A 24,993-nucleotide genomic window follows, 5' to 3' on the forward strand; every position below is an offset into this window, starting at 1 on the left:
AAAAAATAATATTTCATACCAAATAATAATAAAATAATTTAGAGTGATCAAAACAGGAGCAATTCAAAATTTTAATGAGTAATTTAAAAAAATTGAAAGTACCATAAGTGAAATAGGAGAGAGAGTATAGTTCAGTGAAAATTGTGTAATTTACCCATAAAATATTGGCATTAAAAAACCCGAGCTTTAAATGGAAGAAGCCAAGCTGAGCCGAGAAGTAGAGCTTTCAAATTGTCGGTGTCCAGTGTCCATTGAAAGCTGGCTGTGACTGCGAGTGAGATGAAAAATAAATAAATAAATATGAAGTACAAAAGGGAAAAAAGGAGTAGAATATATATATATAGAGAAGGCTGAAAACAAAGATCACCTTCTTAATTATTCTCTGTAAATGGTATGTTTCTCTATCTCTTTATTTCCATATACAATTTTTCTTTTTCAAAATTACTTTGTTTTAGCTCTTCGCCATTTCTGATCTGCTATCGTTTCTTCTAAACCCGAGCTCTTCAAATTCACTTCATTCAATGCAGTAATTCATTTCCACAGTTGTAGGCTTAATTTTGTTAACCCCCCTTTAATCGGACTTAAGTTTGCTGTTTACATCGTTTAGTCTGGTGAAATTCAGCTTATTTTATCGGGAAAAGAAAGTAAATAGAAAATCAGTGTGCTGGAAATGTGATCTACTGCAGTACTGCTCTTCTCGTTTTCTTTAGTTTTTGTTTACTGGTATTGGATACATTGTATTTGTGTTATTTTGAGATGGAATTATTGTTGAATCAGGAGGATTTTTGCTTGATTTGGATGTATTGATAGCTAAATTCTGATTACCTTATTTCGTCTACTGATTGGAAAGAGATTTAAATGTTTTGACGAGGATTTGATTTGAAGATAATTTCTCATTTAACTTATTGCGTTTACTGTTTGGCAGGAGATTTTAATGTTTTGACGACACGTAGCGGCTGGATCTGGAGAGGGGCTAAGTTTTTCTTAGATTCAGCGAATCTTTCAGTAAAGAAGCGAAGCTGGCGACGACACTGGCTTGGAGGTTTGCTGCTAATAAAAGCAGCGGCCTTACTGCTAATGATATGGTATGTTTCTAACTTTTCAGATTTAGTCTTTGGATAATTTAGTATTTAGGGTATGGGTTGTAAATTTGCTGATAATTTTCTGCAATTAGTTTAAGGCGGTTCATGGTTGTTTTTACTGTATTTCGATCTAATTTTGCAGTCATCGGTAACAAATAAATGCATCCTTGTAGTAGATAATTTGTAACACCCCAACCCGTATCCGACCTGAATATGAATCTGAGATGTCACATTGACTTTTTAAAATGATATTCTTATAAAATATCAAAACATTTGAACTCATTTAAGAAAATACCACAATATTCTATTAAATGATGCTTTCTTATGAAAATTCAAGTCAAATATGTATTTATGAACAGTATTATATGGTATGAACAGTACCGTGAACAGTGAAAAATTTCGAATATCAATTGTGTATCGATGCACTGCTACAGTGCATCGATGCACTGCTACAGTAACTTCGGCAAAATACGTATAAATTCATAAAAATCCGAGTTTTCATTCGTATAAAATTTCCATTTATACATACACATTTAAAACATTACAAAACTCTCTCATATGATTTTTCAAACCAATTAGAACATATCGGATTTAAACCGTTGCTTACATGCCAACCACTATATTTATTACAAAATACATATTATACATTCTTTTCTGATCTAATTTTTGGAAAGGAAAACTGACCTGTCTTGCATAACTTTTATCAATCTTCCACTTCTCGGAATCTATGTGTAAAACAATCACACGCTAAGTCGTTGACTTAGTGAGGCATATAAAACATATAATATAACCATATAACATTCCATATAAACAAAATGCATACATCTGCAAATACTATTATTAATCCCTTTTACTTACCATATACACATCATATAACACATATGTCACTACACTAAGGAACAACATATCATAATGTAATTTCTATAACCTATTTCATATTACCAAACATACATATCACATATAGTGTATTTGTCATTATCTCTTTAAAGCTCATGTATTAGCTCATGTATACTTTTGAGAACTTAAGGTATGTGAGTATAATGAGGTTGTGCACCACTATGCTGTCACCACAGCTCATATAAATGTCCCGAAGAACCTATCCAGAGGTCATACAGAATCTCGGCAACTGTCCATAGGTCCCGAAGAACCTAGGTAAATTGTCCATATGTTCCTTAGAACATAGGTATACTGTCCATATGTCTCGAAAGACATAGGTAATTCTGTCCATATGTTCCGGAGAACATAGGTAAACCCTCGATTCTTGACATGCCAACTATACTACTAGCCCTCATATTACATAACATGGACATCATCATTTATGACAGTTCACATATTCACATCACTTATTCTTTCACTTCTGTCACATGCCACATGTATGTGTACCCATATGTTTCATATCATATCACATGTATCACGTATTGCATATTCATATGTCACATAGTTCATATCACTTTGCATGAAATCACGTAGGTTGTTTCATACAGCTTATTTCATTTCTCCTTTGCTCATATACATATGTCATATCTTATTCACATATGTTCATAAATACATCACATAGGACATAGAATAACATATAAACTTATACATAAATCATTTCCATGTGATTCACATATCACCTATCTCATTACTTATATCTCTTAAGCACTTAATAAATTGTCTCATAATTTCATATAGTTACATATAACTTATCACATGGTTTACATCTTATGATCATGTAATCATATCAAACATATTCACACACATAAGAATCACCTTTTATATCTTATAGACATATCATTTACATACCTTTATCACATAGCTCGTATAATTTTTCCTGCATATTCATGTCACATAATGTATATGGTATGAACTCATATCATGTTTCATAATATGAAATGAATCATATATCAAAGTATTAAATCTAGTCTCACCTTTTATATCTTATAGACGTATCATTTCCATACCTTTATCACATAGCTCGTATAATTTTTCCTGCATATTCATGTCACATAATGTATATGGTATGAACTCATATCATGTTTCATAATATGAAATGAATCATATATCAAAGTATTAAATCTAGTCTTATCACAAGTCTAGAATTGAATATACTACTATAATCATGCTTTGCATATGCACTCACCTTAGCCTTGCTTTAATTCGATCATAATTCTTTGATTGTTCCGGAACTTGTTTAGGCTCAACATCTACATAAACATAATTTCGAGACGATTTTCAGAAGCCTAAACCTTATAACTTCATATTACTAATTTAGGCTAATTTAAGGAACCAAAAATTCACTTTTCCTTTAGGAGTGTATCGATGCACTATGGGTGCATCAGTACACAAAATAGCTTCGAAATATCCATGCATCGAAGCACCATCGACGCACCCCCTTAATGCATCGATTTGCCTTCAAAATTATCTTAGTGCATTGGTGCCCATTCATAGTGCATCGATGCACCTATCCATAATAGTTTATTTTCACCCAAAAATTCCACAACCTTTCATTAAATTTCCTCATATAAACTCTTTTCATACCATTAAACTCAACTACAACCATTTTAACTAACTTTTATCATTTAAACACTTTAGAATTTCTCATATCTCATTCAAATTCTTAAAACTAAGAATCATATCAAAATTTTCATGTAATCCAAACTTATTTCTAACACTTATAACTTATTATTCACACCTATGATAAGTCAAATTCAGTTTCAAATTCAACTTATCAACTCTTTTTCGGAAATTCACTTAAAAACCCATTTTCTTTAATCTTTCATAACTCCTTTATCTCTTAATTTTAAGGCAAATTAAGCTTTCCTTAAGCTTAATTATCATCTAAGGATCAAAACCCAACCTTTAATTGAACAAATAATCAACTAATGAGGAAACTTACATTTTGCTTGAGCTTCCACGTGGAGAAGAGAAGAAGATGAAGAAGAGAATTGCTTGGAAACTTATCTCTTCAATCATTCTCCACATGGGTATTATAATACCCATTAATTATTATTTAATTATTTTCCTTGTTTAATTACTCATTTGCCCTTTGACTCCTTTAATATTTACTAACAACTTTCATGAAATATCTCCACATAAATCATTGAACTATTCAAATATTCTACTTTTATCACCAAATTCTGAAATTTTACAATTTAGTCACTAACCCGGTATTGAGGATGTTACAAATCTCCTCTCCTTTTAAGAAAATTCGTCCTCGAATTTTCATTGCACACATTGATAAGAACATATCTCCTAATGTTCTTATGTTGTCTCCTTTACTTATTTAATCTTTCTTGTCATCATCAGAAAACTTACTTTTCAATCCTTTAGCTTTTCAAATACCTTTTTCCTTTATACATTCATATCATGTCACTTATCACATAAACAGTAACATCCATTTCCATTACTCAATATCATAAATCTTCTTCAAATGTGATTAAACATATACTTTACATAATCAAACAATTTTTTTTTCACATCACCTTATATACTTTTCGTATTTCTATATCGAACTTATCATCTACATTTCTATATAACCTTTATCATACTTAACCCTTTAATATCCTTTTCTATTTAATTTCCTTACCCCTTTGTTTAAAATTTATAACTCTGATTTCATTCATCTTATAAACATATCACTGATGCACTTATTCTCGAACTATTCTACAAACAATAACCATGTCATTTGATCTTTTAACATTCTTATGGTGACATTTGTCCACCATACTCTAGCTTGCTCACGTAGTAACAAAACTACTCAATTTAATTTCTCCACTTTGGAGAAATGAACATCTTCTATCATTATCTTCATATCATTTATTCAAAAGTCTGTAACAACAAAACCTTTCTCAAATTTTACTCTTGAACTCGGGTGTTCTTTAACTCTTTTAACTATTTCGATACATTCATTCTATGAGTTATAGAATTATAAAATTGAAAACATAACAACATACTATTCCACATCATAAAATATTCTCTAATCTTATACAGGCACTCTCTGAGGTTTTCTCTTTTAACTATTTCGATACATTCATTCTATGAGTTATAGAATTATAAAATTGAAAACATAACAACATATTATTCCACATCATAAAATATTCTCTAATCTTATACAGACACTCTCTGAGGTTTTCGCTCTTCTCCCTGCCTGGCCAGGGCAGGTGAATTGCTATTACCTTCAGTCTATCGCCTTGTATTTCACTTTGGAAACTTTCATATATTCATGTGCTCATATCATTTCTTATATCACATATCACATGTGCATATGATCATCCAATTCATATCATATAACATGTCATTTGTATATGTTCACATATCATCTATCATATCATATAAACATATATATATATCATAAATCATTCTCAGGTATTCACTTATTTAATATAACATAACAATTTAACTCTATTAACAAGACAACACACTCCTTACCCCATCAGATCAGAAAATTTTCCACTATGTTGGCATGTATACTTTTTAAAACACTTTTGATTTTGTTTTTAGCCTTGAATCGGTTAAACCGTAGCTCTGATACTACTAAATGTAACACTCCAACCCGTATCTGACCCGAATAGGAGTCCGAGATGTCACATTTACTTTTTAAAACGACATTCTTATAAAATATCAAAACATTTGAAATCATTTTAAGAAAATACCACAATATTCTTTTAAATGATGCTTTATTATGAAAATTCAAGTAAAATACGTATTTATGAACAATACTATAAGGTATGAATAGTACCGTGAACAATAATAAACAATACCGTGAACAATACCGTGAACAATACCATGAACATTGAAAAATTTCGAATATCAATTGTGTATCGATGCACTGCTATAGTAACTTCGGCAAAATACGTATAAATTCATAAAAATCCGAGTTTTCATTCGTATAAAATTTCCATTTATACATACACATTTAAAACATTACAAAACTCTCTCATATGATTTTTCAAACCAATTAGAACATATCGGATTTAAATCGTTGCTTACATGCCAACCATTATCTTTATTACAAAATACATACTATACATTTCTTTTCTGATCTGATCTTTGGAAAGGAGAACTGGCCTGTCTTGCATAACTTTTATCAATCATCCTCTTCTCGGAACCTACGTGTAAAACAATTACACGCTAAATCGTTGACATAGTGAGGCATATAAAACATATAATATAACCATATAACATTCCATATAAACAAAATGCTTACATCTGCAAATACTATCATTAATCCCTTTTACTTACCATATACACATCATATGACACATATCTCACTACACTAAGGAACAACATATCATAGGTAATTTCTATAACCTATTTCATATTACCAAACATACATATCACATATAGTGTATTTGTCATTATCTCTTTAAAGCTCATGTATTAGCCCATGTATACTTTTGAGAACTTAAGGTATGTGAGTACATTGAGGTTGTGCACCACTATGTTGTCACCACAACTCGTATAAATGTCCCGAAAGACCTATCTAGAGGTCATACAGAACCTCGACAATTGTCCATAGGTCCTGAAGAACCTAGATAAACTGTCCATATGTTCCTTAGAACATAGGTATAAGGTCTATATGTCCCGAAAGACAGGTAATTCTGTCCACATGTCCCGAAAGACATATGTAATTCTGTCCATATGTTCCGTAGAACATAGGTAAACCCTCGACTCTTGGCATGCAACTATACAACTAACTCTCATATTACATAACATGGGCATTATTATTTATGACAGTTCACATATTCACATCACTTATTATTTCTCTTCTGTCACATACCACATGTATGTGTACCCATATGTTTCATATCATATCACATGTATCACGTATTGCATATTCATATGTCACATAGTTCATATCACTTTGCATGAAATAACGTAGGTTGTTTCATACAGCTTATTTCATTTCTCCTTTGTTCATATACATATGCATATCTTATTCACATATGTTCATATATACATCACATAGCACATAGAATAATATATAAACTTATACATAAATCATTTTCATGTGATTCACATATCACCTATCTCATTACTTATATCTCTTAAGCACTTAATAAATTGTCTCATAATTTCATATAGTCACATATCACTTATCACATGATTTACATCTTATGATCATGTAATCATATCAAACATATTCACACACATAAGAATCACTATTATATCTCATAGACATAACATTTCCATACCTTTATCACATAGCTCATATAATTTTTTCTGCATATTCATGTCACATAATGTATATGGTATGAACTCATATCATGTTTCATAATATGAAATGAATCATATATCAAAATAATAAATCTAGACTTATCACAAGTCTAGAAATGAATATACTACTATAATCATGCTATGCATATGCACTCATCTTAGCCTTGCTTTGATTCGATCCTAATTCTTTAATTGTTCCAGAACTTGTTTAGGCTCAACATCTACATAAACATAATTTCGAGACGATTTTCAGAAGCCTAAACCTTATAACTTGATATTACTAATTTAGGCTAATTTAATGAACCAAAAATTCACTTTTCCTTTAGGAGTGTATCGATGCACTATGGGTGCATCATTACACAAAATAGCTTCGAAATATCCGTGCATCGATGCACCCCCTTAATGCATCGATGTGCCTTCAAAATTATCTTAGTGCATCGGTTCCCATTCATAATGCATCGATGCACCTATCCATCATAGTTTATTTTCACCCGAAAATTCTACAACCTTTTATTAAATTTCCTCATATAAACTCCTTTCATACCATTAAACTCAACTACAACCATTTTAACTAACTTTTATCATTCCAACACTTTAGAATTTCTCATATCTCATTCAAATTCTTAAAACTAAGAATCATACCAAAATTTCCATGTAATCCAAACTTATTTCTAACACTTGTAACTTATTATTCACACTTATGACAAGTCAAATTCAGTTTCAAATTCAACTTATCAACTCTTTTTCGGAAATTCACTTAAAAACTCATTTTCTTTAATCTTTCATAACTCCTTTATCTCTTAATTTTAAGACAAGTTAAGCTTTCCTTAAGCTTAATTATCATCTAAGGATCAAAACCCAACCTTTAATTGAACAAATAATCAACTAATGAGGAAACTTACCTTTTGCTTGAGCTTTCACGTGGAAAAGAGAATAAGATGAAGAAGAGAATTGATTGGAATCTTATCTCTTCAATCATTCTCCACATGGGTATTATAATACCCATTAATTATTATTTAATTATTTTCCTTGTTCAATTACTCATTTGCCCTTCGACTCCTTTAATATTTACTAACAACTTTCAGGAAATATCTCCACATAAATCATTGAACTATTCAAATATTCTACTTTTATCATCAAATTCTGAAATTTTACAATTTAGTCACTAACCCGGTATTGAGGATGTTACATAATTTGTCTTCCGTAAGCTGGGAAAATGATGTATCTGGCCTTCATTTGGAGTAAAATTCAATAGTGATGAAATTCGGAAAAGATTCAAATGACGATACTCCGAAATTTTCTTTTGATGTGTTGGTTTTTTTTGATAGGAATGTAGGCCTCGTTAAAAACCCCCTTCATGATTAATGGAACACTAAGTGTTTCTCAATCAGCGGAAGGAGGAAAAGAGTGCCTTAGGATTCATTAAAAACCACAATATACATAATGTTTAAGAACAACACATAAACACTCCCTTTACATAATCCAACCCAAAGACTACAAAAGCAAATCACAAATGTAAAACTAGCCAATACCAGCTTTGGCTAACCTATCAGCCTCAACATTGGCTGACCTAGCAACCCATCTAATAATACCATTCAACTCCCTTAACTTAGTAACAATATCTTTTACTAAATTAGAGTATACACCGGGACAGAGATCAAAATTCTTGACCCACTCTACTGCAAGTTTACTGTCAGATTCAATCAATAAACGTTCCTTCATCTGCTGATGAAACGGCTCAAAAAAAATTAGGCCCCTCTTAACTGCCAACAACTCAATCAGCGCCGGAGGACCTGGACCAGAAGGCTCTTGAAAAGAGCCCATCACCGAGCCATCCTCATCTCTAAGAATTCCCCCAACACCACTCTTCCTCCAATCACCATTCACTGCTGCATCCACATTAAGTTTAATAAAACCCTTTGGAGGAGGAAACCAAGACACAATTTCAATGATCGAACACCTTGACTTAGAGCAATAATCCCCAATAGTAGGATCAAAGATGAGAGAGTCTTTTAGAATAGAGACATCCTTGGTATTCGTTATGAACCAGGTCGCCAGCCTACATCTTGCCATAAAAAACAGATCGATCTGATCGAGCCTACCCCCATCAAACAAAATGTCATTCCTATATTTCCATATAGTCCATAGCACCACACCCGGAATATATGACCAAATTATAGAATTAGGGACCAAATGCTCCCAAGCTATCAGAAAACTTTGAGCATTGGCCTGCAAAACCGAACTAACACCCCACAATTTCAAAAATTTCATCCACAATGCCCATGCCACAAGGCAAGTAAAAAATAAATGCAAAGAGGATTCAACCTCTTTTTTACAAAGGGGACATGACACATCTATAACAGCTGAAACTCCTCTCCTTTGTAGTTCCTGTTTTACTGGCAGTCTATGATGCACAACCTGCCACAAAAAGACCTCTACTCTGGGAGGCACCAAACCCCTCCAAATGAATTTCATCCAAAAAGAATCGACTGACAACACAGGACTGCAAGCTTTGACACTGGTCTTAACAGAATAGATCCCATCCTCGTTTCCTCTCCAAACCCACCCATCAGACAGATCCTTGGACAGAGGTATATTGTGAATTAAGGTCATCAGATCGCAGAATTGAACCAGTTCCCAGTCACTCAAACTCCTTCTCAATTGAACATGCCAACACCAAACTGAGGACTTGAACTCACCAAACTCTTTTAACTTCCCATTTTTATTTACAGACGGAACAAATAATCTGGGGAAGACCTCTTTAAGAGGGGAAACAGTCGCCCAATTATCAGACCAGAAACTGATTCTGTCCCCACTGCCTACTCGAACATCTAACAGACTTCGAAATTTAGCTCCGAACTGGTCTTCTTTGAAATGATTATTGACTATCGATTTCCAAATCCAAGAAGAAAAAGCAGGTAGTTTTTCCTTGAAAATCAACAAACTAGGGTCCAGATTATACTTACTGCAAATAACCTTTTTCCACACCGACCCTCTATCATTCGCAAACCTCCAAGACCACTTTCCTAGGAGTGCTCTATTCATGTAATTAAGATCTAGAACTCCTAGACCACCCGCACTTTTTGCAGAGCATACTGTCGACCAGTTTATCCAATGGATTTTTTTAACCTCTGCCCCTGCTCCCCATAGAAAACTGGCCATAATGGAGTTTAGCTTAACAATCACGGAAGAGGGTATTTTAAACAGGGACATGAAATAGGTAGGTAATGAGCATAAAACAGCCTTTAATAACACTAATCTTCCTGCTACAGACAGAGTCCTTGCCTTCCAGCTGGCTAGCTTCTTGTTAAATTTCTGCACTATCGGATCCCACAACGCTATAGAATTTCTCTTAGCACCAAGCGGTAATCCCAAATATTCCGAAGGAAAATGTCCCACTACACAACCAATAGTATTAGCCCACTGCAACACCTCTTCCTCACTGATATTAATCCCAAATAATCTACACTTAGTGAGGTTTAATTGTAGTCCTGAAATGACTTCAAAGACCCGTAAGACCCTCTTGACATTTAGAATCTGTGTCTTCGAAGCCATACAGAAGATAATGAGATCATCTGCGAATTGCAAATGTGACAAATTAAGAGCTGTATCATCCTTGCCAACAATCAAACCACTGAACAGGCCCCGAAGATACTGCTTTCCGAATCAGTAGATTAAGTAACTCGCCAATGAAATTAAACAGCAATGGTGACAAGGAGCACCCTTGTCTAAGACCTCTAGCCATAGGAAATTCATCCGTAGGAACCCCATTAACTAGCACTGAAACCGAGGCAGTTGACACACATTTCCGAATCCAGCCACACCATTTTAATCCGAATCCCATTCTAACCATAACTTTAAATAAAATATCCCAATCTACCGTATCGTAGGCCTTCTTGAAATCCACCTTCAACACAACCCTTCAATCCTTTCTTCCTCCACAAATCAATACCTTCATTAGCGATGAAAGGAACAATCCAAGATTTGTCTACCCTGAGTGAAGGCAAATTGTGAATCACTAACAACATCATCCATGCAACACCTCAACCTTCTCGAAAGGCACTTGGAAAGAATCTTGTACATCCCACCTACTAGGCTAATTGGTCTGAAATCATCTAAACCCCCAATATTAGAGCCCTTTGGAATTAGAGTTATGAACGAATGATTAATGCCATGCTCCCAATCCTTTCCCAAGTAAAAGTTATTGAAAAAAATCATAATATCAGCTTTCAATGAAGACCAAATTTTTTTGAAAAAACCCATACTCAGCCCATCCGGACCCGGAGCTTTGTTACTATCACACGAATTCAAGGTTTCCAAAATTTTGCCTTCCGTAAACTCCTTTTCTAGCATAAGACTCTGCTCCATTGAAATTCTTGAGAAATTTAACTTAATATCCTCCACTTCTAAGGTAGTGCGGCTATTGAAAGCTTTGAAAAAATGCTCTTTGACAGCAGACTTTAACCGGACCGGGTCCCTGATAATAACCCCATAAACACAAATAGCATTTAGAGCGTTCCTCCGCCTCCTAATGGAAGCACAAGTGTGAAAAAATTTAGAATTCCGATCACCATCTTTAACCCACTTCTCTCTTGAATTTTGAAACCAGATTTGCTCCTCAATTCTGTAAAGTCTCCAAAGCTCATCCCTCAGTAACTTCAGCTCTGATGAACTATCAATAACTCCTGAAACTCGATTCTTCTGAAAAGAGTTCTCTAGGTGATGGATCTTGTCTTCAATAGCAGAAATCTGTTTACTAGGAAACTGATTCCTATTTCCAGACCAAGTCTTTATAGCAAACTTAGTATTTCTAAGAATGCTCAGAATTCCTGCTTTTTTTCTGACCCTCTTGAACTCATTAATAGACTCTGCAACTTTCTCTTGGAAGCCGTCCTCAGTCATCAAATAGCTAAACAGCCTAAACGGCCTCTTGCCCCAATTGTCTTCCCCACTCTCCAAAATAATAGCATTATGATCAGAAATGGACTTTGTCAACAGCGATTGGGTAATATCAGAAAACTTAGAAAGGAATCTGACATTAACCAGAAACCTATCCAGCCTAATAACAGTGGGGCAATCCCGATTACTGCTCCATGTATAATTCCCCCCTATTAAAGGTAAGTCAATCATCCCCGTTTGCTGAATGAACAGAGTGAAAATATCCATTGAATTTCTATTTTGAGACCTGCCATCCTTCTCCTCCTCTGTTAAGTAAGCATTGAAATCCCCTCCCACACATAAAGGCAAACTGCACCCATTTAAAAACTGTCCCAATTCTTCAAAGAAACTGGCCTTCTCTTCTTCCACAGACGAGCCATAAACATTAATGAACCCACACCTAAATTGATTGAATTTGAACTTCCCAAAAACAGCAATAAACCTCCTATGGATAAACTGGTCTTCTAACTCAAAACAACTATCATCCCAACAACTAAATAAGCCTCCTGAAGATCCAACTGCTGGAGACACAACGAACCCCTGCAGCTTATTCAACCCACTTCTTCTTAAAAATGAGCTTGGTAAAATCTCAAGTTTTGTCTCTTGGAGAAAAAGAAACATTGGTTTTTTCTCTGAGGATAACTTCTGAACAGCTCTCTGTTTTTCCTTTTTGCCCAGCCCCCTAACATTCCAGGACAAGATAGTGAGTTTTGTCATCATATTCAATTATAAAAAACACCAAAGCAATCCCAGAATCCATCTTAGGACTCAGCTAGCCTGACTCAAACCTTTCTCCAAATCCATAATTTTTTGTAGAAAAGCATTCTTCCCTTCCTTGAAAGAAATGCCCAGCATCCTGCTTATCTCCCAAGTAGCAATCGCTTCCTCCAACATCCCTGAGAATGTTAATGTGGATACTGTAGTCACACTAGCATGGTCTAGAGCATCCCTAGTGAGGGATCTTTTCATTCTCCTGTAAGAGCGCTTGCCTCTTTGATCAACACAAATCCCTTCAGCCAACCCAGCCGCCTCTGAACTTTTAGAATGAAAACCACTTGAGATAGGAAACCTACCCAACTTTAAACTAGAAACCCTTCCTGGCTCATCCAACCAAATTTTTCTTTCTCTGGACCTGCTATAAAATCTCTTATGACTCTTAATTAGCTTTCTCCCAATCGGGGCACTCTTCTAAGAAATAGGACTAGCAGAACGAGTTGGCGAACCAGCTCTAAAACATGACAACTTTAAGCCTTCAGCAGACCCCACTTCACCATCCATACCTGTTGAATCCTTAAAACCCGCCTCAGACCATAAGCCTTGATTGCCTCTGTCTTTGTCTCCATCCCCAAAGCTGCTAGTAACATTATGAATTTGCTTTTGATTAGCATTTCCGGGCCCAATGAATTTGACTGCTGGCCCAGCCGGAACTAGTCTCAAGATAGGAGAAAAAGGCTCATTGCTCCTGTCTGAAAGGGCCTGCAAACTGTCTTTATAATCCCCCTTATTTCTTAAACCCAGCCCATCATAATCTCCCTTTTTACTACTCCCCAAACTGTGACCTTCTGACACAACTTCATTAATGTCTTTCCCTGCCAAGCTTCTTTTTGAAAACTGATTTTCTTCACTTGCTGCACCAACCCCGACAGGAAATCCCTGATCAATCCATAAGTCCACTTTCTGCCGATCTTCCACATCAAGCTGACCTGGACCTGCCATGTCTGACGAACGTATACTATCGTCTTCCTCCTCTGACGACTCTATGACTGTGAGACTATTATCGGAAAATTTATCCGACGAGATGCCATGAAAGAAGTTTGAAACCTGGGAAGTAGATCCCAACTTAGAAGTCACCTTATATGATCTTCCATAGAAACCTAGAGTAAACACTTCCGGGACGTCAAAGGGACTTTCCACCCTAAGCAAAATTCTCACCATCGAGAGATCTTCCCTTGTTAGAGTCGAATCCTGGATGACCTCCACTGAACCCCACCTTCCAGCTAACTTCTGTAAGAAATTCTCTTGCCAACATAACAGAGGGACACCGAACAGCTCCACCAAACAATAAGCCATAGGCACTCCACCTTCATTCAACAGCGGTGCCAACCGATCGAACCAGAACCATAACTCCTTACTCTTATTTGACCACGCATCCTTCATCAATTCCTCTGATTTGAACGTTATAAAGAGTTCCAAACATATCCCCAGCTCGCAATTTGAACTTCAAAACCATCACTAGCCAAACCTTTTTGAACCAACTCCAGCTCAAAGGAATGTTTCACAATACCCGTTAGAGATCTTTTCACCCAACTTGAATTTTCAGTAGGAATATGCATTTCCCAAATATTCTTCTTCTTCTTCATCCCTCTTCCCCTGTCTAGACTTTCGTAACTTTTTCCTATATGCTCCGACTCAGTCTTTTGCGAACTGCACGACACCAAGACATCTTTGTATGATCTATCATCTCTTAATCTGCTCGGAATCACAGCCTTCGAACTTGGATTAGCTTTATCAAATATAACCTTTTCCTGGACACCAACTGAAAGACGAGAAGAACCAGCAACCCTTGGTCGAACACTCTGGTACTTTGCAACTCCAACGTAAATTTTCCTCCCATCTATCCACAACCCGTTAATATTTTCAACTGCATTCCTCATCTCTGTTTCATTACCAAACTGAACGAAGGCAAAAGTGAAAGATTTATACTTTGGCCTATTCACCACATTTGGTATGAAAATTCTCACCACCTGACCCTGATCGATAAATATGTTTCTTAGCTCACTCCTAGTGACTCTCTTACTCAGGTTGTCAACGAATACAGTCCAACTCCCGCCGGAGGAAGACTGGCCTATTCCTTTTTCTCTCTCTTCTTTCCTGACACTCTCTCTCATCTTGTTAACACCCATAATCCTCTTTGATACATCTATTTATCCATCATTTGGAGGGTATTATCAAATTATGGTATTTTTATTGACAGGTATTTTTTTCGACCTAGAGCTGCAATCTTTTTGATGTGTTGGTTGAATGGCTTTTTTCCTGGAAATATATATACATACACTGATAATTAAGGTCTGATGCTTGAATATACATTCTTCAACATCATTTAGTATGAGGTGAGAGTATCACTAGCATATATCAATTCCATCAGCTAGTTTAGAAATATATATGGTCAGCGATGTTTCAGTATTCTCCAATTTTCTCCGACTTCCATATAGTAGGTAATTGGCAGATTTGCAGCAACCCCCCTTCCCCCCAAAATAAATAAACAAGAAAAAAGAGTCAGAAAATGATATGCGGTATGTATATTTCAACTTTATTGAACTCAAATAATTAGCAAGGTTGGGAATATTTTGTGATTGACCTAATCACTGCGGACTAGTTGTTTAGCATTTTGACATCATTACATTTCTATGTCTATGGTTGCAGGAGAAAAACGGGGATGCAAAACTTCAGGACTCGGAACTCCCAACTCAACATTCAGTTATGAAAATGGGTTTGAGGTTAGTTTATGTTTTTTACTTGTAAATATTGTGCAAGGATAGGAGGTACATTGCACTGAGGTACATTGCACTGTAAAGAACTAAGGACAATGTGGACAACTTTGCTACTAAATTTAGAACAGTCTGATTTTGCTGTGTGAGTACAGCATAAAGTTTCTATTTTGGGAAATGACCACATACTGTTTAGCTAACTATTTACTTAGTACATGTTCTTTCTTCTAACCCCCCCCCCCCAAAAAAAATACATTTTGTCTTCCTTTGGTATATTCAGCGACTTTTACGTGGGTTTTATTGTCATAGATCGTAGGCCTCATTGTTCCACTGTGGCTATTTTTGGTTGCTGCCTTAGGCCTTTGTATTTTTTCCGCTGTTGCTCATGAGTTGTAACTGATAGTCTGCTTTAGTACTGATCCAATGATGTCCATGATAATATATATCGTCATCCATTCTTTAGTGATTTCTATGAGTATTAGCTGTTATAATTATATCTTAACCATCTTATGGCCGAAACGCCTCCAGGGATCGTACAACTAGCATGGAGGATCCAGATGGGACATTGGCGAGTGTTGCAAAATGCATTGAACAGTTGCGGCAGAATTCGTCATCTTTACAAGAGAAAGAGCATTTTTAAAGCAATTGCTGGAACTCATCAACACACATGAAAATGCCTTTAGCGCTGTTGGTTCTCACTCTCAGGCAGTTCCAGTTCTTGTCTCTCTTCTTCGATCAGGACCAGTTGAAGTGAAGATTCAAGCTGCAACTGTTTTAGGCTCACTCTGCAAGGAGAATGAACTAAGGGTTAAAGTCTTACTTGGGGGCTGCATACCACCATTGCTTGGTCTTCTCAAATCCAGCTCTGCAGAAGGACAAATTGCAGCAGCAAAGACCATATATGCTGTTTCACAAGGTGGTGCTAAGGATCATGTTGGATCAAAGATTTTTTCAACCGAAGGAGTTGTCCCGGTGCTTTGGAAGCAGCTACAGAATGGGCACAAGACAGGGGAGTTGGTTGATAACTTACTGACTGGAGCTTTAAAAAACCTCACAAGCAGCACGGAGGGATTTTGGTTGGCGACAGTGCAGGCTGGAGGAATTGACATACTTGTAAAGTTGCTCACAACTGGACGGTCAAGCACTCAAGCTAATGTGTGCTTTCTTCTTGCGTGTATGATGATGGAGGATGCATCTGTTTGTTCTAAGGTATTGGAAGCTGAAGCTACAAAACAATTGCTTAAACTATTAGGACCTGTTAATGAAGCCCCTGTTAGAGCTGAGGCTGCAGGTGCTCTTAAGTCACTCTCTGCCCAGTGCAAAGAAGCTAGACGGGAAATATCTAATTCCAATGGTATTCCTGCTTTAATAAATGCTACAATAGCTCCTTCAAAAGAATTCATGCAAGGCGAGCATGCCCAAGCATTACAGGAGAATGCTATGTGTGCATTGGCCAACATTTCTGGTGGTTTATCATATGTAATCTCAAGCCTTGGTCAAAGCGTTGAATCATGTTCTTCTTCTGCTCAGACTGCTGATACACTTGGGGCTTTGGCTTCAGCTTTAATGATTTATGACAGCAAAGCTGAATCTACTAGAGCATCAGATCCTCTGGTTATTGAGCAGACATTAATTAATCAGTTCCAACCTGGCTTACCATTCCTTGTGCAAGAACGTACAATAGAAGCCCTAGCCAGTTTGTATGGGAATACCATACTCTCAATTAAACTTGCAAATTCTGATGCGAAAAGATTGCTTGTTGGATTGATCACTATGGCAACCAAAGAAGTCCAAGAAGAGCTTACAAGAGCTCTCCTTGTTCTTTGCAGCAATGAAGGGAGTCTATGGCGTGCACTTCAAGGCCGTGAAGGTGTTCAGCTGTTGATATCACTTCTTGGCCTTTCTTCAGAACAACAGCAAGAATGTTCAGTTGCACTGCTTTGCCTTCTGTCTGATGAAAATGATGAAAGTAAGTGGGCCATTACTGCTGCTGGTGGCATTCCACCACTTGTTCAAATTCTGGAAACTGGTTCTGTGAAGGCCAAGGAAGATTCTGCATTGATCCTGAAGAATCTTTGCAATCACAGTGAAGATATACGTGCATGTGTTGAAAGTGCTGATGCTGTTCCTGCACTATTATGGCTGCTAAAAAATGGAAGCTCAAATGGGAAAGAAATTGCAGCAAAGACTTTGAACCATCTAATTCATAAATCTGATTCAGCCACCATCAGCCAGCTCAGTGCTTTATTAACCAGTGACCTACCTGAATCTAAAGTAAATGTTCTAGATGCTCTGAGAAGTATGCTTTCTATCGTCCCCTTCCATGATATACTGCGTGAAGGTAGTGCTGCAAATGACGCCATTGAGACCATGATTAAAATATTGAGCTCAACTAAGGAAGAAACTCAAGGAAAGTCTGCATCGGCTTTAGCTGGGATTTTTGAAACCAGGAAGGACTTGCGTGAAAGTAAAATTGCTGTAAAAACTCTTTGGTCAGTGATGAAGCTACTAAATGCTGAATCTCAAAACATCCTTGTAGAGTCTTGTCACTGCCTTGCTACGGTATTTCTTTCAATTAAGGAGAACCGGGATGTTGCTGCTGTTGCTCGAGATGCAATGTCTCCCTTAGTTGCACTTGCTGACTCTTCAGTTCTTGAAGTTGCAGAGCAGGCTGTATGTGCCCTATCAAACCTTATGTTGGATACAGAAATGTCAGAGACGGCAATGGCTGAACAAATTATTCTGCCTTCTACAAGGGTTTTACGTGAAGGAACTGTTTCTGGGAAGACTCATGCAGCAGCGGCAATAGCACGTCTGCTCCATTCAAGGCAAGTTGATTATGCCATAACTGATTGTGTGAACCGTGTTGGATCAGTTCTTGCACTAGTTTCTTTTCTAGAATCTGCCAGAGTTGGATCTGTTGATATGGGAGAGGCACTAGATGCACTTGCTATTCTGTCAAGATCAGAAGTGCCTGGTGGTCAAATAAAACCCACATGGGCAGTTTTGGCTGAATCTCCAAAAAGCGTATCTCCAATCGTTTTATCTATTTCTCATGCAACACCCTTATTACAGGATAAAGCTATTGAGATATTGTCACGACTTTGCCGTGATCAACCAGTTGTTCTGGGTGACATTGTTACTGGTACTTCTGATTGCATATCATCAATTGCTAGAGGGGTTATCAATTCCCCAAACATAAAGGTCAAAATAGGGGGCACTGCACTTCTGATATGTGCAGCAAAAGTTAATCACCATAGAGTGGTGGAAGATCTCAATCAATCAAATTCTTCTATCTATCTAATTCAATCACTTGTTGCAATGCTCGGTTTTGGAGAATCTTCCTTGGCTGCTGATCAGGATGCCATTAGCATCTATAGGCATGCTAAAGAAGCAGCTAGGAATGGGGAATCAGATACAGGCACAGCGGTTATTTCTGGTACCAATTTAGCCATATGGCTACTTTCTGTTCTTGCTTGTCACAATGATGAGAGTAAAACCGCAATATTAGAGGCTGGGGCAGTTGAAGTTGTCACCGAGAGAATCTCTGAGCGATCTTCCCAGTACGCTCAGGTATTCAATTCTCTTCTTGTTAATTATTTATTTAAACTAGTGTTGACAAGAACAAATATTAAGGTGCATATAATGATCATAAAATTTATTGATATTGTTCTCCGTTCCCTCTTTGCAATTGTGGTTATGCTCCCAGTTTTATTAAAAACTGTTTCCATTGTAATAGTATTGCTAGTTTGGGAATCAGGACTCGCCTTCTGATCTAGGGTACTGCTGTGTTTGTTTTGAGTAGGTTTCTGTTATAGTTTTGGTTTGCTTTGGGTTTCGAGCGCTGTATGTTGTTTATGGTTTGATGGGGGTGTGGTCCTGGTTGTTTCTTATGTATTTTATGTTGTTGAATAAAATCCTAAGGCGCTCTTTTCCTCCTTCCAATGATTAAGGAGCTTTCTCCAAGCTCCATTAATTACAAAGGGGTTTTTAACGAGGCCTTCAATTCTTATCAAAAAAAAAAAAAAACTGTTTCCATTGTGGCAATTTGCAGATTGATTTTAAGGAAGATAACAGCATATGGATTTGTGCATTGTTGCTAGCGATCTTATTTCAAGATAGAGAGATCATTCGAGCACATCCAACAATGAAATCTATACCAGTTCTTGCAAATTTAGTGAAGTCAGAGGTATCAGCAAACAGATATTTTGCTGCTCAAGCAGTGGCCAGTTTAGTCTGTAATGGTAGCAGAGGGACTCTTCTATCTGTTGCAAATTCAGGGGCTGCTGGTGGGCTTATCTCCTTGCTTGGGTGGGCGGATGCTGATATACAAGAACTTCTTGACTTATCTGAAGAGTTTGGCTTGGTACGCTACCCTGATCAAGTTGCACTTGAGAGGTTATTTAGAGTTGAAGACATTAGGGTTGGTGCTTCTTCTCGAAAAGCAATACCTGCCCTTGTTGATCTACTTAAGCCAATTCCAGATCGTCCTGGTGCCCCATTTCTGGCTCTTGGACTTCTGACTCAGCTTGGAAAAGACTGTCCATCAAATAAGATTGTTATGATGGAATCAGGGGCTTTAGAAGCACTGACTAAGTATCTTTCTCTCGGCCCTCAAGATGCAACCGAGGAAGCTGCTACAGATCTATTAGGTATTCTATTTAGCAGTGCTGAAATTCGAAGACATGAGGCTGCATTTGGAGCTGTTAGCCAACTTTTAGCAGTTTTACGACTTGGAGGACGAGCTGCTAGGTATAGTGCTGCTAAAGCATTGGAAAGCCTGTTCTCTGCTGACCACATCCGAAATGCAGAGACTGCCCGACAAGCTGTTCTGCCCTTGGTTGAGATTCTTAATACTGGAATGGAGAGAGAGCAGCATGCTGCTATTGCTGCATTAGTTAAGTTGTTGAGTGAAAATCCTTCTAGAGCTCTTGCAGTTGGAGATGTTGAAATGAATGCAGTGGATGTTCTTTGCAGAATCCTTTCATCGAATTGTTCAATGGAATTGAAGGGGGGTGCTGCTGGGTTGTGTTGTGTTCTTTTCGGGAATACAAAAATCAGGTCCACTATGGCTGCAGCTCGTTGTGTTGAGCCTCTAGTGTCTCTTCTAGTAACCGAGTTCATTCCTGCTCAGCATTCAGTAGTCCATGCATTAGAGAAACTTATGGATGATGAGCAACTGGCAGAACTAGTTGCCGCACATGGTGCAGTGGTACCATTTGTTGGCCTGTTGTATGGTAAGAACTACATGCTTCATGAAGCTGTCTCAAGAGCTCTTGTGAAGTTGGGGAAAGACAGGCCTGCTTGTAAGATGGAAATGGTTAAACTTGGTCTAATTGACAGTGTACTGGATATCCTTCATGAAGCACCAGATTTCCTGTGTGCTGCTTTTGCAGAATTGCTCCGAATATTGACAAATAATTCTACTATCACTAAAGGACTCTCTGCTGCAAAAGTGGTTGAACCCCTTTTTCAGTTGTTGTCAGCACCCGAGTTTGGACATGATGGACAGCATAGTGCGTTACAGGTCCTAGTAAATATTCTGGAGCATCCACAGTGTCGTGCTGGTTATACACTGTCCTCTCACCAAGCTATAGAACCACTTATTCCACTTCTTGATTCTCCAGCTCCAGCAGTTCAGCAGTTGGCAGCAGAGCTTCTATCACATCTGCTCTTGGAAGAACATCTTCAGAAGGATGCAGTGACACAGCAAGTAATTGGTCCCCTTATAAGAATGCTTGGTTCCGGCATACATACCTTGCAACAGAGAGCTGTGAAGGCACTTGTTAGCATTGCACTTATATGGCCAAACGAAATTGCTAAAGAAGGTGGTGTCAGTGAGCTGTCGAAAGTGATATTGCAAGCTGTTCCTTTGCTCCCACATGCTTTATGGGAATCAGCTGCTTCTGTTTTAGCCAGCATCTTGCAATTCAGTTCTGAATTTTATTTGGAAGTTCCTGTTGCTGTTTTGGTAAGGTTGCTCCGTTCTGGCTTGGATGGCACTGTGATTGGTGCACTGAATACTCTTCTGGTATTGGAAAGTGATGACGGAACCAGTGCTGAAGCAATGGCTGAAAGTGGTGCCATAGAGGCTCTCTTAGAACTTCTCAGATCTCATCAGTGTGAAGAAACTGCTGCAAGATTGCTGGAAGTATTACTCAATAATGTGAAGATCAGAGAAACAACAGCTATTAGAACTGCAATTGTACCACTATCCCAATATCTCTTGGATCCACAAACCCAAGCTCAGCAGGCAAGGTTACTGACAACACTGGCTCTTGGTGATCTTTTCCAGAATGAGGCACTCACTCGAAGTGCTGATGCAGTTTCAGCATGTCGTGCTCTTGTTAATGTGCTTGAAGACCAACCAACAGATGAAATGAAAGTGATAGCTATATGTGCTTTGCAAAATCTTGTAATGCACAGTCGATCAAATAAGAGAGCTGTTGCTGAGGCTGGTGGGGTTCAGGTTGTATTGGATCTAATAGGTTCAAGTGATCCAGAGACATCTGTTCAGGCTGCAATGTTTGTTAAACTTCTATTTTCTAACCATACCATTCAAGAGTATGCTTCTAGTGAAACGGTCAGGGCTATAACCGGTAAGTTCCAAATCTCTATCAGACTTTAGTTAATGTGAATGGTTAATATGAGAAGTCACTTAAAAGTATGTCTGCTGTTTATGTAAGTTTCAGTTGCCATGTTTCTATATGGTTATATTGCATATCCTTTTTTAGAAGTATGATTCACAAACCAACTGATTCTAACATTTTAAAAGAGCCTCTTTTGTTATTCTTGCCCTTGTTAATGTCTTGGTTCCATTTATGCTGTGTTCGTAACTCTGACAGCTCCATCATTGATTGAGGTACTTCTTGTTGTGTGATTTACTGATGACATAATTGCAGTAACATCTATCAATATCTTGCAGCTGCTATTGAGAAGGACTTATGGGCCACTGGAGCTGTGAATGAGGAGTATCTAAAAGCTCTAAATTCTTTATTTAGCAACTTTCCACGTTTGAGAGCAACTGAGCCTGCAACACTCAGCATTCCACATTTGGTTACATCGCTCAAAACAGGTTCCGAGGCTACTCAAGAAGCTGCTTTGGGTGCACTTTTTCTACTCAGGCATGCCTGGTCTGCTTGTCCAGCGGAAGTGTCGAGAGCTCAGTCAGTTGCTGCTGCAGATGCAATCCCATTGCTGCAATACTTAATCCAATCTGGCCCACCTAGATTTCAGGAGAAGGCAGAATTTCTGTTGCAATGCTTGCCTGGGACATTGGTGGTGATAATCAAGCGTGGCAACAATATGAAGCAGTCAGTAGGGAACCCTAGTGTTTTTTGCAAACTTACACTCGGCAACACTCCACCTCGGCAAACCAAGGTATATCCTTCTCCGTTCTGTTTAGCGAATTGTGATTTGACATGGGGAAACTGAAAATTTCAATTATCACCTAATTATTTAGTTATGAATGGTAACATGAGATTCCGGGTAGCCTTATATTCTTACAGTTTTTGAGCTACAGCTCCTTCAGTCCTCAAAATTAGTTTCCTCAAAAATGACTGGGGATATAGTGAAGCAAAGCTCTGTAAACAGCTCCCAGTATATAGAATACACGATTCTGCTCATGTTTGGTTTGAAATTTTTGAACCAACTCGTAAGAGCTAAGATTAAAAACAAAAAAGGGACTTTTTCTAGTTATAAGATCTTCAAACTTTCTTGGTTTTGAAGTACATTGACGTGTCGTGAATCTCTATTGAGCTTCTGTAATTTCATGCCATCCTACCTTATTTGTCCTTGTTAGGTTGTATCAACCGGCCCTAATCCCGAATGGGATGAAAGTTTTGCATGGACTTTTGAGAGTCCTCCAAAAGGCCAGAAGTTGCACATATCTTGCAAGAATAAGAGCAAAATGGGGAAGGTAAGCATATCATAAAGACTCATTCTCTTGTTTATTACATGTTTTGAAGGGAATTTTCTACTCATTTTAGTTTTGCTTTCCATCGTTTTTATGTCAACAGAGTTCCTTTGGAAAAGTTACTATCCAAATTGATCGGGTTGTAATGCTCGGAGCCGTTTCAGGCGAGTATACTTTATTGCCGGAAAGTAAAACCGGGCCATCACGGAATTTGGAAATTGAATTCCAGTGGTCTAACAATTAAAACAATGTCAAAACTAATTATATTTTTATGCAAATTGAAAATTTTGAGGGTGAGGGCGATAATTATAATGAACAAGTAGGGAACCCTTTGCTTCTATCATTTTTCCTTGTATTTGGCTTATTTATCACTCCAGTGTAAATATTCTACTAGAGATTTTCGGTGTCAGTCTTTAAATAGTCATTCGTGAAATGTATTCTTTTGTAATCTGATTTTCTTATGCAAAGCTGTTTTGCTTTGTAATTCTGTGTTCGATTTGGTGTGGTTGTCAATTTGAAGGAAAATTTAAAAGGAAAAAAAAAGTTGCTTGTCAACTCATTTGCTGTATTAAATGCCGCATGATGCTGATGAAGTGACAGAAATGACATTTCATGAAAACGTGGACGGAATTAAAAATCTAAATGCTACCTTTAGGGATGAAAATGAAAGCTAACAGAGCACGTATTGTTTTATTAATGGATTTCACCTTCCTCAATCATCATGGTCAGTCGCTTCAATGAGAATGACGGGCTTTCAAATAATTTTGTAGTTAAAATTACACTACAGTCCGTAGACTATTTCGTATACCTTTTAAAATTTTAGGCTTGTTTAATGTGTTTGTCTTAAAAATAAAGGTTTGTTTAATGTGTAACATTAGTCTTCTAACTAAATGATCTTAAAATTATATGTATAAATCAACCACCTAATTAACATAAAAATATTAAGTATTTAATTGCATAAAAAAAAGTTAGGGACCCAAATTATATGATTATACAGTTTAGATTTCTAAATTTTGTTAAGTTTGGATTATGTATCTTGAAATTTTAAGTTTTTACCTTATGTTTGTCTATACGAGTTCTTTTAAATTGTATAACTTATAAAAAAACACATACAAATTTATCCCAAGTATCCTATGAATAGACTTGTTTATTTCGGATGTTGATTTGTGAGTATCTGACTTTACAAGTTTAGACACGAATCACCTTTTCTACTACCTAAAAAACCTGATATACATTATTTCAAGTATTTGAAATTATAAATACTTTGTATGAATCAAACGGCTTTAATGGTTAAGAGACTTATTATTCTCTTTATAAGTCTCGAGTTTGAGTACCGATAAGGGTATGGATATTCATTGTCAATTAGTCGATA

General features: G+C 37.0%; 1 pseudogene; it reads left to right on the plus strand.

The window, feature by feature from the left end:
* The first annotated feature begins 326 nt into the window (after positions 1–326).
* On the plus strand, positions 327–24,088 carry LOC120125560 (annotated as a pseudogene).
* The last annotated feature ends 905 nt before the right edge of the window (positions 24,089–24,993 follow it).

This window comes from Hibiscus syriacus, unplaced genomic scaffold, assembly GCF_006381635.1.
Source record: "Hibiscus syriacus cultivar Baekdansim isolate YM2019G1 unplaced genomic scaffold, ASM638163v2 tig00110432_pilon, whole genome shotgun sequence".
Lineage (NCBI taxonomy): Eukaryota > Viridiplantae > Streptophyta > Magnoliopsida > Malvales > Malvaceae > Hibiscus > Hibiscus syriacus.